This window comes from Palaemon carinicauda, chromosome 28 (assembly GCF_036898095.1).
Source record: "Palaemon carinicauda isolate YSFRI2023 chromosome 28, ASM3689809v2, whole genome shotgun sequence".
Classification (NCBI taxonomy): Eukaryota; Metazoa; Arthropoda; class Malacostraca; order Decapoda; family Palaemonidae; genus Palaemon; species Palaemon carinicauda.
The window spans coordinates 41,024,607-41,039,309 of NC_090752.1; positions in this window are offsets into that span (position 1 = coordinate 41,024,607).

Here is a 14,703-nt window from a genome sequence, read left to right on the forward strand (position 1 = left end):
GCAATTCTCCCTTACATCAAAAGGTTATAATTTCGAAATGAGTCGTATAATGTAAGCACATTAGTACAAAAAGAAACACACATGCAAAAATCAAAAAACATATACATATATATCGAATAAAACGGAAATATATAAAGTTAAAAAGGATCAGTGACTGGGGAGGAGACTAAACACTAGATCACTAAAGACTACGTTTTCAATCTCTCACCGTACAGTGCCTTGGGACGAGAATAAAAACTAAAAACGTTTTATCCTCTCTCCCCGTACAGAGACTTGGGACGAGAGTAAAAAACTGAATCGAGAACAACGTTACTCGCTCCCAAACTCCTTACTTGAGACGAGAATAAAGATCGGATCGTTCTCTCTTTCTCTCTCTCTCTCCGTCTCTCTCTCTCTCTCTTGTCACACACAAGAGAATTGCCCACTCACCCTTCGTCAATAAACAGGTTATTTGACCAAAGGAAAAAACTGAAAGGACTAAGAAATTGAAAATTAACAAGTTCCTTTAAATTAGTATCTAAAACACTTCAGTTTGAAAGAAGAATGAACAAAACGTCAAAATCGATTTACTCTTTCTGCAAAGTGAAACCGTGATTCTCTCTTTCTCTATCGTAACGATACAGCGCAAACTGCGTAGCATAAATAAACCAAACGTTAGTTCATCTTTGAAAAAAAAACAGCACGAAGACTATTCAAAGAATATATTTCTTAAAATATTTTCTAAAAAATATTCATTTCATAACTCTTACAGAGCAATTGATTTAAACTTAACGAAAATAAAAGTTGAATGGGCTCAACGTTGTTTAACTTCGGTTTCCAAGTTAGGACCGCCTACATCTCGGACTAGGGGAGGAATAGGTAAAGGTCGCATATAAACAAAACATAAAATTTATCTTGATGTTTAGTATAAATGGAAAGCTAATCGAAGAGGCCTAATAAAGGCGGGTGGGATATAAAATATATAGAGGAAAATCTATAAATATCAACAATAATTTATAACGTGATAAAATAATTACTAAAAGCCTTAAACACACTTCCGTACACTGAGGGAAGGGTCGGCCATCTTTACTCTATGGAAAAACCAGAGATAAAAAAGCAAGGGCAAAACACTTTTCCTCTCCTTTCAAAAGCATTTCTTTTGAAGATAGTATTGAATAATCCAACACGGCGAAAGCAATAAAACCAAAACCAAGTACTTCACCAATTCGGTAGAAAACTCGAGGTCATAAAGTGAGTAGAATCAACTTGTCGATGAAACCGACAGAGAAGAACTGGAGATGTTTACAAGTATATGCGGTATCTGGCCGATAGTCGGCGCTGGTGGGCACACCCGCAACCTTCACGGCGATCGCTCGCGAGTTTTTGGAATCTGTCGAGCCGTCGGAGACGTCAGCTATTATATATTCACCGGCTAAGTTTCATATTTAAAAATGTTATTTTCATTAAAAAATAAATTTTTTGGGCTCAGGCCATGTCGTCCGGATGGAAGTTTCCTTTAAGTAGCTTCCTAGGGTATATTTGACTACAGTGATATTCCCAGAGGATTTTACCTTAAGGTCTCCAGAATTCTAACTCATGGCGCGAATATCCCTAACTTTTCCTTTTAGGGATATCGCATAATATCAGAGGACGTATTCTTGACATGCCACATAGCTATCTTCACCCCGAATAGCGTTTACGCTTCGAGGGGGAAAAGCGGCAAGAAAACGAAGGGGAGCCGTTAATACGGTACCCCTCCTCCGTTACTGTTTTGAGTATCTAGATGACGTCATCATCGCCGCCATCTTTATTTCCTTTACTCGTAGCGCTATTGCTCGGTGATTTTCCTGGTGCTCTCTCGCTATTTTTGGAACTTTGGATTAATCATGCAATCTCCAACCTCTTCTGGCTCTGGAAAGTTGAGTATTTGATCTTTACATTGTATAGATGTAAGCTCTTGCCTTTTTATAATATGAATTAAGGTTAAATTAACGTATGCAAGAGCTGTTACCTAGCCGGAGGCGTCATGGGCGCTGTCGTTCGTAACGCATGAGTCATTCAATTAGCCAGAACGACCTTCCCGGTATTAATAGCATTAAATAATACTGTATTAGCTATTTAGCCTTCATTGCTAGGAATTCTTTATATTATTCCGATAGTATTGATATTAGTTTCGGCGATTTAGGTAACCGAACCTTGCTTACGCAAGGCTTCCTAGCCTAAGCGTTCAGTTTATAGTACTTTCATGCATGATATAATAGACTTTCCTAGTGCTACAATTTTAAAGAAGCTTTAGGCAAATTTTATACATGTAAGATATATTGATTGCATAATACCTTCCTCTTCCAAGATAGTATACGAGAGAGTTTCGGTGATTTGGGTAATCGATTCTCACTGCCACTAAGCTATTAGCCTAGTGACTTTAGTATACTTTCATACATGTTCCCCGATTACCCTCGTGTATCGTTTTATTGATTCAGGCGGATAGACATCTCCTACAATTATTATAAGGCGATGCTTGTCTCCTACGGAGATTTAAGGGCAATCCTTCCTTCCTTCCTTCCGAGTTTAGCCTAGGCTATAACCCTAGCCAGTCGTGCTTCGAGTTGTAATTCAGGCAGGACTAGGCTAGGGTTTTCTGTCCCTTCCCTGTAACTGCAAAGGCAGGTTTTTGGGTTTTGGTCAGAACCTCAGAGTATTTAGTCTGGTGCCGGCAGCTGGCTGGCAGGGCGAATAACTTTTCCCTGCTGGACTAAGCTGCCGGTATAGGAGGCTAGACCTCCCTAGACCACACCTGAAGGCTTTATATGACAGTGATACCTTCTCCCTGTGGTCTAGCCGACTAGTCCTGTGCCGGCGGACCCTAGGCTGAGGAAAAGACATTCTTCTGCCGCCTAGGTGACACCGGCACTAGAACTCTGTTCCTCTATTGTTTAAGGGTGGCGGCGAGAGTGCTGCCAGCCCCTTTACTGTCTTAGCCAACCCTAGGCTGGAGAATAGAATTCTGCTGCCTTGGATGGCTTCAATACTGGAACAGATTCTATCTAAGGTGTGGTAGGACTGGATACCCTGCCGGCTCCTCCCACACCCCATAGGACCCTCACCCCTCCCCACTCTGTCCTTTAGTGATGGCCTAGCCATCACAAACCTTTGGCTGTCATCCTACAATCGCGCCGGTTGCCGGCAGGTTGTGGGGCTGGCTCGGGCTTGTAACTGTAGTGGCATAGTCTACTCAGCTCTTCCTTACAGACGTAATGTTCCGGGAGAGTTGGGCCGGCTGGGCCGGCTGCCGGCAGAAGATCCCTTTGCTGTAGAGTGTTCTTCCGTCCTCTCTTGGACTGCCATTCACAAACCTATGGCCGGCAGAGACCGGCAATAGTTGTGGATGGGTGGAAGCCTGAATAATACATTCTCCCCTTCCATTTGAACCCTCGTTCTGGAAGAAGGCAGTAAGGCGGAGCTCTTAAACTATCCTTCACTCCACGCTTTCTCTCTCTCTATTGGCTAGTGTCGCTGGGTTTTAATCTACCGGTAGCTGCACTCTAGCCAGCAATGCGCTGACTAGACTTGTGCGACGGTAACTCAAGAGTCGCCGGCATATCTGACTTGGCAGGCAAAGAGCCGGCCGAGTTCAGATTGCAGGCCACTACACTGACTAGCAGGTCGAGGGCTGGCCTAGAAAGCCGACAGCCGGAGGGCTGCTGACCGCTGTATATATATCTAGTTTGCCGTCTGGCCTAGTGTGCCAACAGCCGTCGATCCACCAGAAGACTTCCGGCGGCTGGCGAACTGCTGGCCACCACCATAGCCGACAATATGTTGACTGAACTGTACCCTGGTGCTAGCCTTGCCGGCAACATACTGGCTAGAACAACAGTATATGTCTATACAGTAGCCAGTATATTTGCAATATACAGTAGATCATACTGCAAACAGAAAACTACAGTATATATTATACAGTAGCCTAATTTTTTCCAACATATTCTGTGTTGTCATGCGCAGCCTATTGTTGAGACCATATAATATAAGGAAAGGAAGTTCTTTCTATACACTAATAAATGATCAGTGATAACGATCCTCGATCTTAAACCATCTGGGAGCAAGAATTAAGTTACACTTATCTATCCTCACAGGAGAAATCTTCCGATGGGCTTTTCAAAATAGAATGACCCTTGGTTTTAATTTTGAGGGAGGTCACAGCAATTGACTGGGCAGGAAACACATGTATGTCTCTTTCCCATTTCATTTCTAGCTTACCTATCCTAACCTATATGCAAAACAAAAATATTAATTATATTTGTATAGTTTATCCAGTGAGATGAACCACCGTATACTCATTCTATTTTCCTGTCTTTACAGGAGGACCACCCTAAGTGTAAGAGCGTCTTCTGCAACGTGCGGAGCAAGAGCTTCTGTGGCCATGAGGTGTGCAGGACGCACTCACGCTGTTCCATCACCAAGGGACCTCTGAAGTATTGGGACCCCCAGGTATGTAATGTTTGCAAAGCCTTGGCTACCGAGGCTTTTGATGACCCCAAGTCAGCGGAGTCAAGGGACACAGCAAGGGAGACGCTGCGTAGATGTGTCCGTGGCTTCCAAAAGAACGCCACGGGGCCTTACCTTCCAAATGAAAGGATGCGGGCCTATCTTTTCCCTAAAGCATCTAAGGATGCTGTCATACCACAGCCTCGCCCAGAGATCCCTTGTGTCCAGATATTCATGGAGTCGGACGTCTCGGATGCGATGAAGGACATCCAGCTAGATGACAGGATGTCAGAGGTGTCAGAAGACACTGAGAAAGGCCTTCTTGCAGGAGGTCAAGAAGAGGAGTCGACTTTGGCTCCTGATATGGAGGATGAAGTCGAAACGGTTTCAGTTTCGTTGGTTCCTGCCCCAGAACCAGTACCCTCGACATCTTCTGCTCCTCCACCTGATGACATAGGGAAAAAACTGTCTTCCATCATGGCAATGATGGAGCAGATGCAGAAGCAGAGCGCATCATCATGGCAATGATGGAGCAGATGCAGAAGCAGAATGCCGTAAAGGAAGCTGCATTGAGGTTGGAAATACGCCAACTTGCAGCATCCCGTGGGTCTCACAAGAGACTCAACATGAAGGAACTTCCTTCATGTTCGGACGTGAATCCGTGGAGGCATGCGGAGTACATGCCCCTGACAAACGGGAAGCTCTATATCTCGGAAAAGCTGGGATCAGTCCCCATTGAGGATGTGGACTTTTAGCCCAGCTTTGAGTCTTATCCAGACTGCTTCGTCCATCTAAAGACGGAGCCAGCATCAAAGGAAGAGACAGAGCCAAAAGAGGTCATAGTTTTTTTACCATTCCAAAGCACAGGCTTTGTTGACTAGCACTTTGAAGGAGAGGGGCTTCACTAACTCAAAGGTGCTGGCTCTGAGTAAAAAACACCCTTCCTTTCTTTCTTAATCTTCTCGGGCCTTCCCCTTCATGGAAAAAAGGGTACAAGGCTGTATTAAAGGCAATAGAAGCAGGAAAACCTTGCCCTACACTCCAGGAGTGTAGACCCTTATCCCTAGCTTTGCCTATGGACCAGAAGGACTGAAAGGAAGTACATCTTAACTTCTCAGTCAGGAAATTGGAGGCAGATATTGCTGGACGCCAGTTCAGCGAGAACCTCTCAAGTTGTCAGTTTCTCTTGCGCAGGGAGCAAGAGACTAAAGAAAGGCTTGCTGCTTCTATGTCCCTCCAGACTACCTTGGAGACAAAGGCAAGTGATCCTCAGAACCCGGATATGTTTATGGTTGTGGCCAAAACACACTTGGCTATGGTAACAAAGGACCTATATGGCTTCGTTAAAGCCAGAAGGGCTTGTAGGGAGTTCGTGTTCGCCTCGGCTGCAGTGAGACACGAACCCAGGAAGCTAATATCGTCCAGTATCTGGGGAAAAGACCTCTTCCCAAGTGAAGTGGTCAAGGAAGTAGTCGACAAGGCCGCCACGGAGAATAAGAACCTTCTCCAGAAGTGGGGCTTGTCACTAAAGAGGAAGTCTTCCCCAGATGAGGGTCCCCAACCAAAAAGGAAGACAAAGAGGCCAAGGTTGCCCTCTCGCCCCGCCAAACAACAAAGGCAACAACAACTTCCCGCGACCACGGTGCCCCAGGTGGTAGCACAACCTCCAACTACCTACCAGTTGGTACCACAGCAAGCGGCGACACAGTCACCAGCCTTTACTCCAGCATTTGAGAGGCAGTCCACTACCTTTCGGCCGAAAGGTAGAGGAACATTTAGAGGTTCCTCTAGACGCCCCTCAAGAGGAAGAGGAAATAGAGGAGGACGCGGTCAAGGAGCCAAGTCCTCCGGTCAACAACAGAAATGAGATGCTTCTGGTAGGAGGAAGACTATACTCGTTTCGGGATTGTTGGACCTTCGATCCCTGGGCCCACAGCCTGATCAAGAGCGGACTGGGTTGGAGCTGGAACACAGCTCCACCATCATTCCCTCAATTCTTCCAACACTCCACCCACGTTCTGGAAGAATATATCCGAGAACTTTAGAGCAAGAGTAATAAAGAGGGCAAAGTCCATCAAATTCCAAGGAAGGCTGTTTTGTGTTTCCAAGGAAGGCTGTTTTGTGTTCCCAAGAAGGACTCAGACAAACTCAGAGTCATTCTGGACTTGTCACCACTCAACAAGTTCATAGTAAACTACAAGTTCAGGATGTTAACCCTTCAACACATAAGGACCCTGTTGCCCAAAAAGGCATACACAGTCTCCATAGACATGGCAGATGCCTATTGGCATATTCCAATCAATCGCCAACTTTCCTCCTACCTAGGATTCAGGCTATAGAAGAAAAAATCCGTCTTCAGAGCCATGCCCTTCGAGCTAAACATAGCCCCAAGGATCTTCACAAAGTTTGCAAATGCAGTCGTTCATCAACTACGCCTAAAAGGTGTTCAGGTGGTAGCCTACCTGGGCGATTGGCTGGTGTGGGCAGCATCCGAGACGGAATGCATGCAAGCCTCCAAGAAAGTGATCCAGTTCCTGGAACATCTGGGATTCAAGATCAACGTCAAAGAGTCTCGACTATCTCCAGCTCAGAAGTTTCAATGGCTTGGAATACATTGGAACTTACAGTCACACCATCTCTCCATTCCTTCAAAGAAGAGGAGAGAGATAGCGGGATCTGTCAAGAGACTTCTGAAATTCGGTCGGATATCAAGACGCCAACCAACAGGAGAGTGCTGGGCTCCCTTCAGTTTGCATCATTGACAGACCCAGTGCTAAGAGCACAATTAAAGGATGCAACAGGAGTCTGGAGAAGATACGCATCAAACGCTCAAAGAGATCTAAGAAGACCAATACCGACTCGACTACGATCACTTCTCAAGCCGTGGTCGGAGGCCAAGCACCTGAAGAAATCGGTACCCTTACAACCACCTCCACCTTCAGTCATCATCCACACAGATGCATTAAAGGAAGGATGGGGAGGTCACTCTCACCAACGGAAAGTCCAAGGGACTTGGTCCAATCTATTCAAAACCTTCCATATCAACATTCTGGAAGCCATGGCAGTTTTCCTTACACTGAAAAAAATGGCTCCTCGCTGCTCGGCCCACATAAAACTGGTCCTATACAGCGAGGTGATAATGAGATGTCTGAATCATCAAGGTTCGAGATCGCCCCAAATCAACCAAGTGATGTTGGCCATCTTCCGTTTGGCGGAAAAGAAAAGATGGCACTTATCAGCAGTTCACCTCTAAGGGTTCCGCAATGTGACAGCGGACGCTCTATCCAGGTTCACGCCGAAAGAGTCAGAGTGGTCCCTAGACGCAGGATCATTCAACTTCATCTTACGTCAAGTCCCAGAACTGCAGATTGACCTCTTCGCGACGAGCGACAACAAGAAACTACCTCTTTACGTGGCCCCATACGAGGACCCTCTTACGAAAGCAGTGAACACGATGTCCCTCGATTGGAACAGATGGTCCAGGATTTACCTGTTCCCTCCATCCAACCTTCTGTTGAAAGTCCTCAACAAGCTGAGATCCTTTCAGGGAACGGCAGCTATAGTGGCTCACAAGTGGCCGAAAAGCATCTGGTTCCCTCTAGTATTTGAACTGCGGCTGAGGCTGGTCCCGTTGCCCGACCCAGTTCAGACTCAACTAGTGCAGAAGTCGACTGTCTTCGCTTCATCATGGAAAACCCAAAACCTTCATCTCATGATTTTCTCTCCTTAGCAGTTAAGAAAAGATTCGGGATTTCGAGAGACAGTATAAACTTTTTAGAAGAATATACATCTAAATCTACCAGAAGACAATAGTCTTGGAAGAAATGGGTTGCGTTTGTCAAGGCAAAGAAACCAAAAGAAATCTCAACAGATTTCTGTTTATCCTTCTTTATTCATCTTCATGAACAAGGTTTAGCAGCCAACACGATAAGAACGTGTAAATCTGCCTTGACTAGACCCTTACTGTATGCCTTCCAGGTAGACTTCTCTAACGAAATCTTTAACAAAATCCCTAAGACCTGTGCTAGACTTAAGCCTGCAGCACCTCCAAAGCCCATCTCGTGGTCCTTGGATAAGGTTCTTCACTTTGCATCAACATTGAACAATGAGAATTGCTCTCTGAAAGATTTGACCCAAAAATTATATTCCTATTTGCACTAGCCTCGGGGGCCAGAGTTTGTGAAATAGTGGCCCTTTCTAGAGATGAGGGCCATATTCAGTTCACAGAAAGGGGAGAACTGAATCTTTTTCCTGACCCAACGTTTCTCGCTAAAAACGAGCTACCCACCAAAAGGTGGGGTTCCTGGAGAATCTGCCCTCTGAAGGAAGATGTCTCTCTAGGTCCAGTGGAGTGCTTAAAGGTCTATCTTCATAGAACTTCAGACTTTGGGGGAGGACAGCTCTTTAAAGGAGAAATATCAGGCTCAAATTTGTCTCTAAAACAACTAAGGGCAAAGATCACCTACTTCATTCGCAGAGCGGATCCGGACAGTACACCCGCAGGTCACAATCCGAGAAAAATTGTTTCGTCTGAATTTTTTCCAATATATGGATTTCGAACGTCTTCACTCGTATACTGGATGGAAGTCATCCAGAGTGTTTGTCAAACACTACGCGAAGCAAGTGCAAGATATAAAGAGATTTGTGGTGGCGGCAGGTAGTGTACTAAAACCTGTTGCTTAATGCTGCGAGGAACAGTGAATCAATTGGGACTATTATGTGCAGGGTGTGCGTGTTGACCCCTTACGGTACAACATGTTAAGTAAAGTGTCACCAGGGTGACACTATCCATCCGTATTATTAATTCCTCCCGTCCCGGAGGGCCGCAACATTTTGTGAATCGTAACTTAGTTATGTTTCTTTGATCGGATTCAGACATCCTACTCTGTTCTGATACCTTACTTTATCCTATATTTGTTTACGTAATTTTATGAATGGTTGGTTCGTGAGGGAGAGGGGCTGCGACGGAGATTATAGTTCATGTTAGAGTTAATACATAGCATTTGTTTTTAGCAACGCATTTCTTCCAGTGCTACATTGCTTACGTAGCATTGGGTTTTTGCACCGGATTTACGCATGTTTCCCGGCGCCACAATGGTATCTATTTTCGACCTTCCTGTCATTAGGTTTAATTCATTTAATTTCATGCATTCCAGAGTCTACGGACTTCAATGGTTGTTTCTAGTCTGCTTGTCACTTTTTGCTTACGCTCTCCACCACGGTGGGTATCCCGTGTGCTGAGAACTCATAATAAAGACTATTTTTTCATGACAGAGGCGTAACATTTTTTTTTTAATGCTATTTCGTATTATTTACTTTAGCTTAAGCACGCTATTTTCTGCTGGGTGTCTCGGCGGAATTAAATTTCTTTAGTTTATTTTATATAAATTTATTTATACTTTTATCATGTTTGATCTCTGCTGGGGTTCCCGGCACAAGTTAATTTTATATTCATATACAAAATTATTCTACTCAGTGGAATTCTTACTCGCCGCACCCTAACCTCGGGAAGTAGGGTTGAGTTATACACTAAGGAGAGAAGGGAGACAGCCGAGAGAGAGAGATAGCTCTCACGATCTGCGAGTCAATGCAAATAGCGCTCTCTCCTCGGTTAGTCATGGATGGCCACCAGTCGAGCCAGACCGAATGTGAACCTTGCTACGTACCGCGTTTCCCTCTATTCCCGGAATTCCATCTTCGGTATTTTTCCTCCCCGTGAGGGCCGGGATGACTTGAAATCGTATCCATGAGATAGTTACTATGGTTCTTTGATCGGAATCAGATAAAATTTTTTACACTGTTCTGATCCCGTAGGTTGATTTCTTATATTACAGGATATTTGCGGTATGATTGTTCCGAAGATACAGACGGAAATTTGTAGTTCTTGAGTTTATATTGTTACGGGCCGGATTTACATCAGTGGGAATTCATACTTCCAACCAAGTATTCCGCCAACAGTATTGGTGTCTCTAATTCTGGTTTCCTTGTATCTCCTTGTCCCAACCTTTATTCATCTATAAGTACATCCTACTCCGGTAAGGATATGGAAGGTTGAGAGAAGTTTCTTAGTTTAATTTTTCTCTCTGGAGAGGGCGGACTGGTCCAAGATTAATCCAGCTGCCATTTCAACCAGTTTCAAACCTTTGTGTGGCAATACTTTGGATGACAGGAGATGGTGGAAGAAGGAAAACAGAATAATAGGGTTCTATTGTAAAACAGTAAGAAAGACTACGACTCCGCTGAGCTAACACAGTGGATTTAGCTTAACTATATTTGTCACCGGTTTTTCCGGAGAAATCAAGTATGATACCTATGTATCAAATTGACTTACAGGTGGTACGCTGTCAGGAGACAACATGCACTGCTGTGCTGCAGCAGTGGTGTGGGCATGAGGTCTGCCAATCTTATGCCAGGTGCCATGCTCAGTGGCCTCTAAGGTAAAACGTATGAGGTCGGCCCTACCTGAAGAGGGTAAGCCATTTAGGCTACCCAAACCACTCCCAACCAGACCATCATCGGCTTCTAAGCTACTGACGGACTCGGCAGGGTCTAATCCTCCACTTCAGGGGTCAAGAGCAAGAAGCTCAAAGGGGCAGACGCCGGAACTTGATTTCGGTCAGGTGGCCTTCTCGAGCCAGCTCATGGAGAGGTTGCGTAGTATAGTCCAGTCCCAGTTTGGTCCAATTGCCAAGCGTCTGCTGTCTATGGACGGTTTGGGCCAGGGACTGCAAAATCAGGAAAATATGATAGAAAATCCTTGCGGTCCGGACTACCACAACAACGGTAGTTTGTGGTTCCGGACGTGTCAAAGCTCCCAGCGATCGTTTAGAACGGTCCGTGGCACTTGGCTCTTCATGCCCTGTTCTCAGGGGGCATGTTGACAATAGCAGGAGGTGGTGCCCGTCCGGTAGAAGATTTTGAATGATATCCGCCAGGTTTACAATTCATCTTCCCTTGATATGAGCCCCGAGCAAGCTCGGTCCGACTGGGTCCGGACTTTAAATAAGTGGGACTGTGTCAATACCAAGTTAACCCCTCATAAGAATACATACACTATGTTCGAGGTGGACGGGCAAACCCCGACACCATGTACCACCAAGGTAATAGGCCTTACCTTACAGGTGGATATGAAAGGCAAGCCCACGCCGCAAGTACGGAAGACAGAACCAACTTCCCTGTTGTTCCCAGGAGGCCAAGAATGCTGGATCAATGCACCAGCTACTTTCACGGCAGGGTCATTGTACTGTACTAGGACTGTGCCACCACACAGTTTAGTGAACGCCTACCCGGACTTCCAGACGCTCTGGTTAAGATATAATATGGTGCAAGAACCAGGCTGGGTAGATTTATCAACTCAGCCAAGATGACGAAGATGACTTTGTTAGTCTACGAGAGGAGCCACTTTTTAAGATCCTGACAAAGTCTTTGCCTCACGCACTACAGTGTGATACATATGACTTTGCAGTGGTCAGTCGCCCTTGCCGGAAGCTCGTCTTACTTGAGGACTCCTTTAGGCATGAGCCTAACAGGTTACTTAAGGCCTCGATCTGGGGAGCAGACTTCTTCCCGGAGGACGTGGTAAATAGCGGCCTCGGAGAAGCAGCCGGAGTCAACCAAAGACTCAAGAGTCCGGTGGGGTCTAATTCCAAAAGAAAATTCGAGCCCACCAGACCGCAATCACAAGGCAGGAGATGACCAAGGAAGTTTCAGTCCTTCCAAAGGCCACAGGCTCAGGATGTGCTACAGGCAATGCCAGTATCCCAGGTGAGCCAGCCTTCCACCTCAAGAACCCAGCCACAAAATCAATATGTATGGGTAAGCCAACCGCCTCAACAACCGATAGCCACTACTCCGTTTATTGCGTCTCCGACGTATCTTCCTTCCTTCAAAACACAGGGAGTTTCACGGATATAATACGCATGCGAGAGGTAGTAGAACTAGGGGAGCCTTCCTGCATAGAGGACTCCCCAGGTAGGAGGAAGGCTGGACCTCTTTCGGAGCCGTTGGGCGTTCAGCAATTGGCATACAACGTCGTAATGAAAAAAGCCCCCTCCACCAACCACTTTTTATCAGATTTCAACGGCAGACTTAACACTTTACACAGGAGATCTTCTGAAGAAAGCAATAAAAGAGGTAATATGCTTAAAAATTTCAAGCACTTTTGTTCAGAGTGCCTAAGAAAAACTCGGACAAACGAAGAGTAACCTAGATCTGTCCTATTTGAATACATATATTCAATGTGACCAGTTCCATATGCTGACCGTCTCACAGGTGAGTACCTTTTGTCCCCGTTGGGCCGTTACCACCTCTATAGATCTTACATGCGTTTATTTTCATGTTCCGATAGCATGGCTTTTTTGTCCTTTCCTAGGTTCAAGCTAGGAAAACGGGCTTACACCTTCAAGGTGATGCCATTCGGACTCAACATAGCGACCAAGTTATTCACTAAGTTGGAGGAGACAGTAATCCAAGAGATGAGGACTCAAGGAATACAGTTAGTGGCCTACCTAGACGGTTGGTTTATCTGGGCCAACAGCGTCAAGGAATGCCACAAGGCGTCGGGCAAAGTAATATAATTTCTGGAATACTTAGGTTTCCAAATAAATTTCAAAACGTCCCATCTTTCTCCAGCAATGTGTTTCCAGTGGTTAGGTCTTTAATGGATCCTGACCACACACAAGCAGTCGATTCCACCACAGAAGAAGATAGAGATAGTAAGAAACACAAGAGGATCTCTCAAGGACAAACTAACGACCCGGAGAAACCAAGAAAGAATCCTAGGTTTACTCCAGTTTCCCTCAATAACAGACACATTACTGAGAGTCAATCTAGAAGACATCAATCAAGTTTGGCGGTCCAAAGAGAACGAGAAATATCGAGACAAAATTTCTCGGGTTCCACCTACACTATGGAAAAAACTTCATCAATGGTCGAAGGTCAAAAACCTAGCAAACTCAGTACCTTTACGATTCCCAGCGACAACATTGGTGGTTCATTTAGATGACTCCCTAAGCGTTTAAGGAGGCTATTCCCAATACGAATAGGTCCAGGGGTTGTGGACAGTGACACTCCCACAACTACACATCAATATCTTAGAAGCCAAGGAAATGTTCTTGACTCTAATAAGTTTTTCCCCGTTACAGAAACAACATATCAGCCTAATTCTTGACAGCCAAGTGATAGTCCAGTGCATTAACAGGGGAGGTTCCAAATCAAGTCGCATAAATTAAGTGATGGTAGTTATCTTTTCAATGGCAACAGGGAACCTTTGCCACCTGTCAGCTGTTCACCTGACGGGAGTAAGAAATGTGGTTGAGGATGATCTACCAAGAATACCTCCGCGGGAGTCGGAATGGTCCTTGGCCAAAAAAGTCATTTAACTGGACCTGCCAACAGGTTCCGGGTCTACAAGTAGACCTATTTGCCACGGAATCCAACCACAAGCCACAATGTCATGTGGCCCCCAACCTGGACCCTCTAGCCTATGTCACAAACGGCATGTCCATAGATTGGAACAACTGACGGAGGATTTACCCAATTCCACCCTTAACCAATGCTATTGAAAGTCCTGGACATGCTCAGGACTTTCAAAGGTTGGATTGCCCTCGTAGCCCTCAATTGGCCAATGCAACTGGTTCCCTATCTTGGTGGAACTAGGACTCCGACCTCGGCGGATTCCCGAACTAAGTTAGCACGGATGGTACTATCGCACAGTGTGTCTGCTTCCTCATGGATTCAGAGTGCCTTCACTTTATGGACTATCTGAGATTTGCAGCAAAAAGAGATGCTGAGATTGACCCTTTTAACACATTGTCCCTAGTGTCAGGAATATGAGATTCTACCCTTCAGCAATATGATTCTGATGTAAGGAAGTTAGCCAATTTCTGAAAGACTCAGAGGTTCAGACGCTGACTACGAATCTGGCAGTTACCTTTTTCAGAACTTTCTTGGAAAGAGGTCTAGCCAATAATACTATTACTACGGTTAAATCTGCTTTAAAGAAAATATTTCAGATCGGATTCAATTTTAATCTTACAGATTCGTATTTTTTGTCTGTTCAGTGAGCCTGTACTAGACTAAAACCAGTAACTCGCCTTCACGCAGTTTCATGGGTTTTAGATGATGTCTTTGATCTAGATTCTGACTCTGATATTGACTCATGCACTTATATAGCGCTTCTTAGGAAGACGTTATTTTTAGCCTCAGGAGCCAGATTATCTGAACTCTCAGCATTATCTA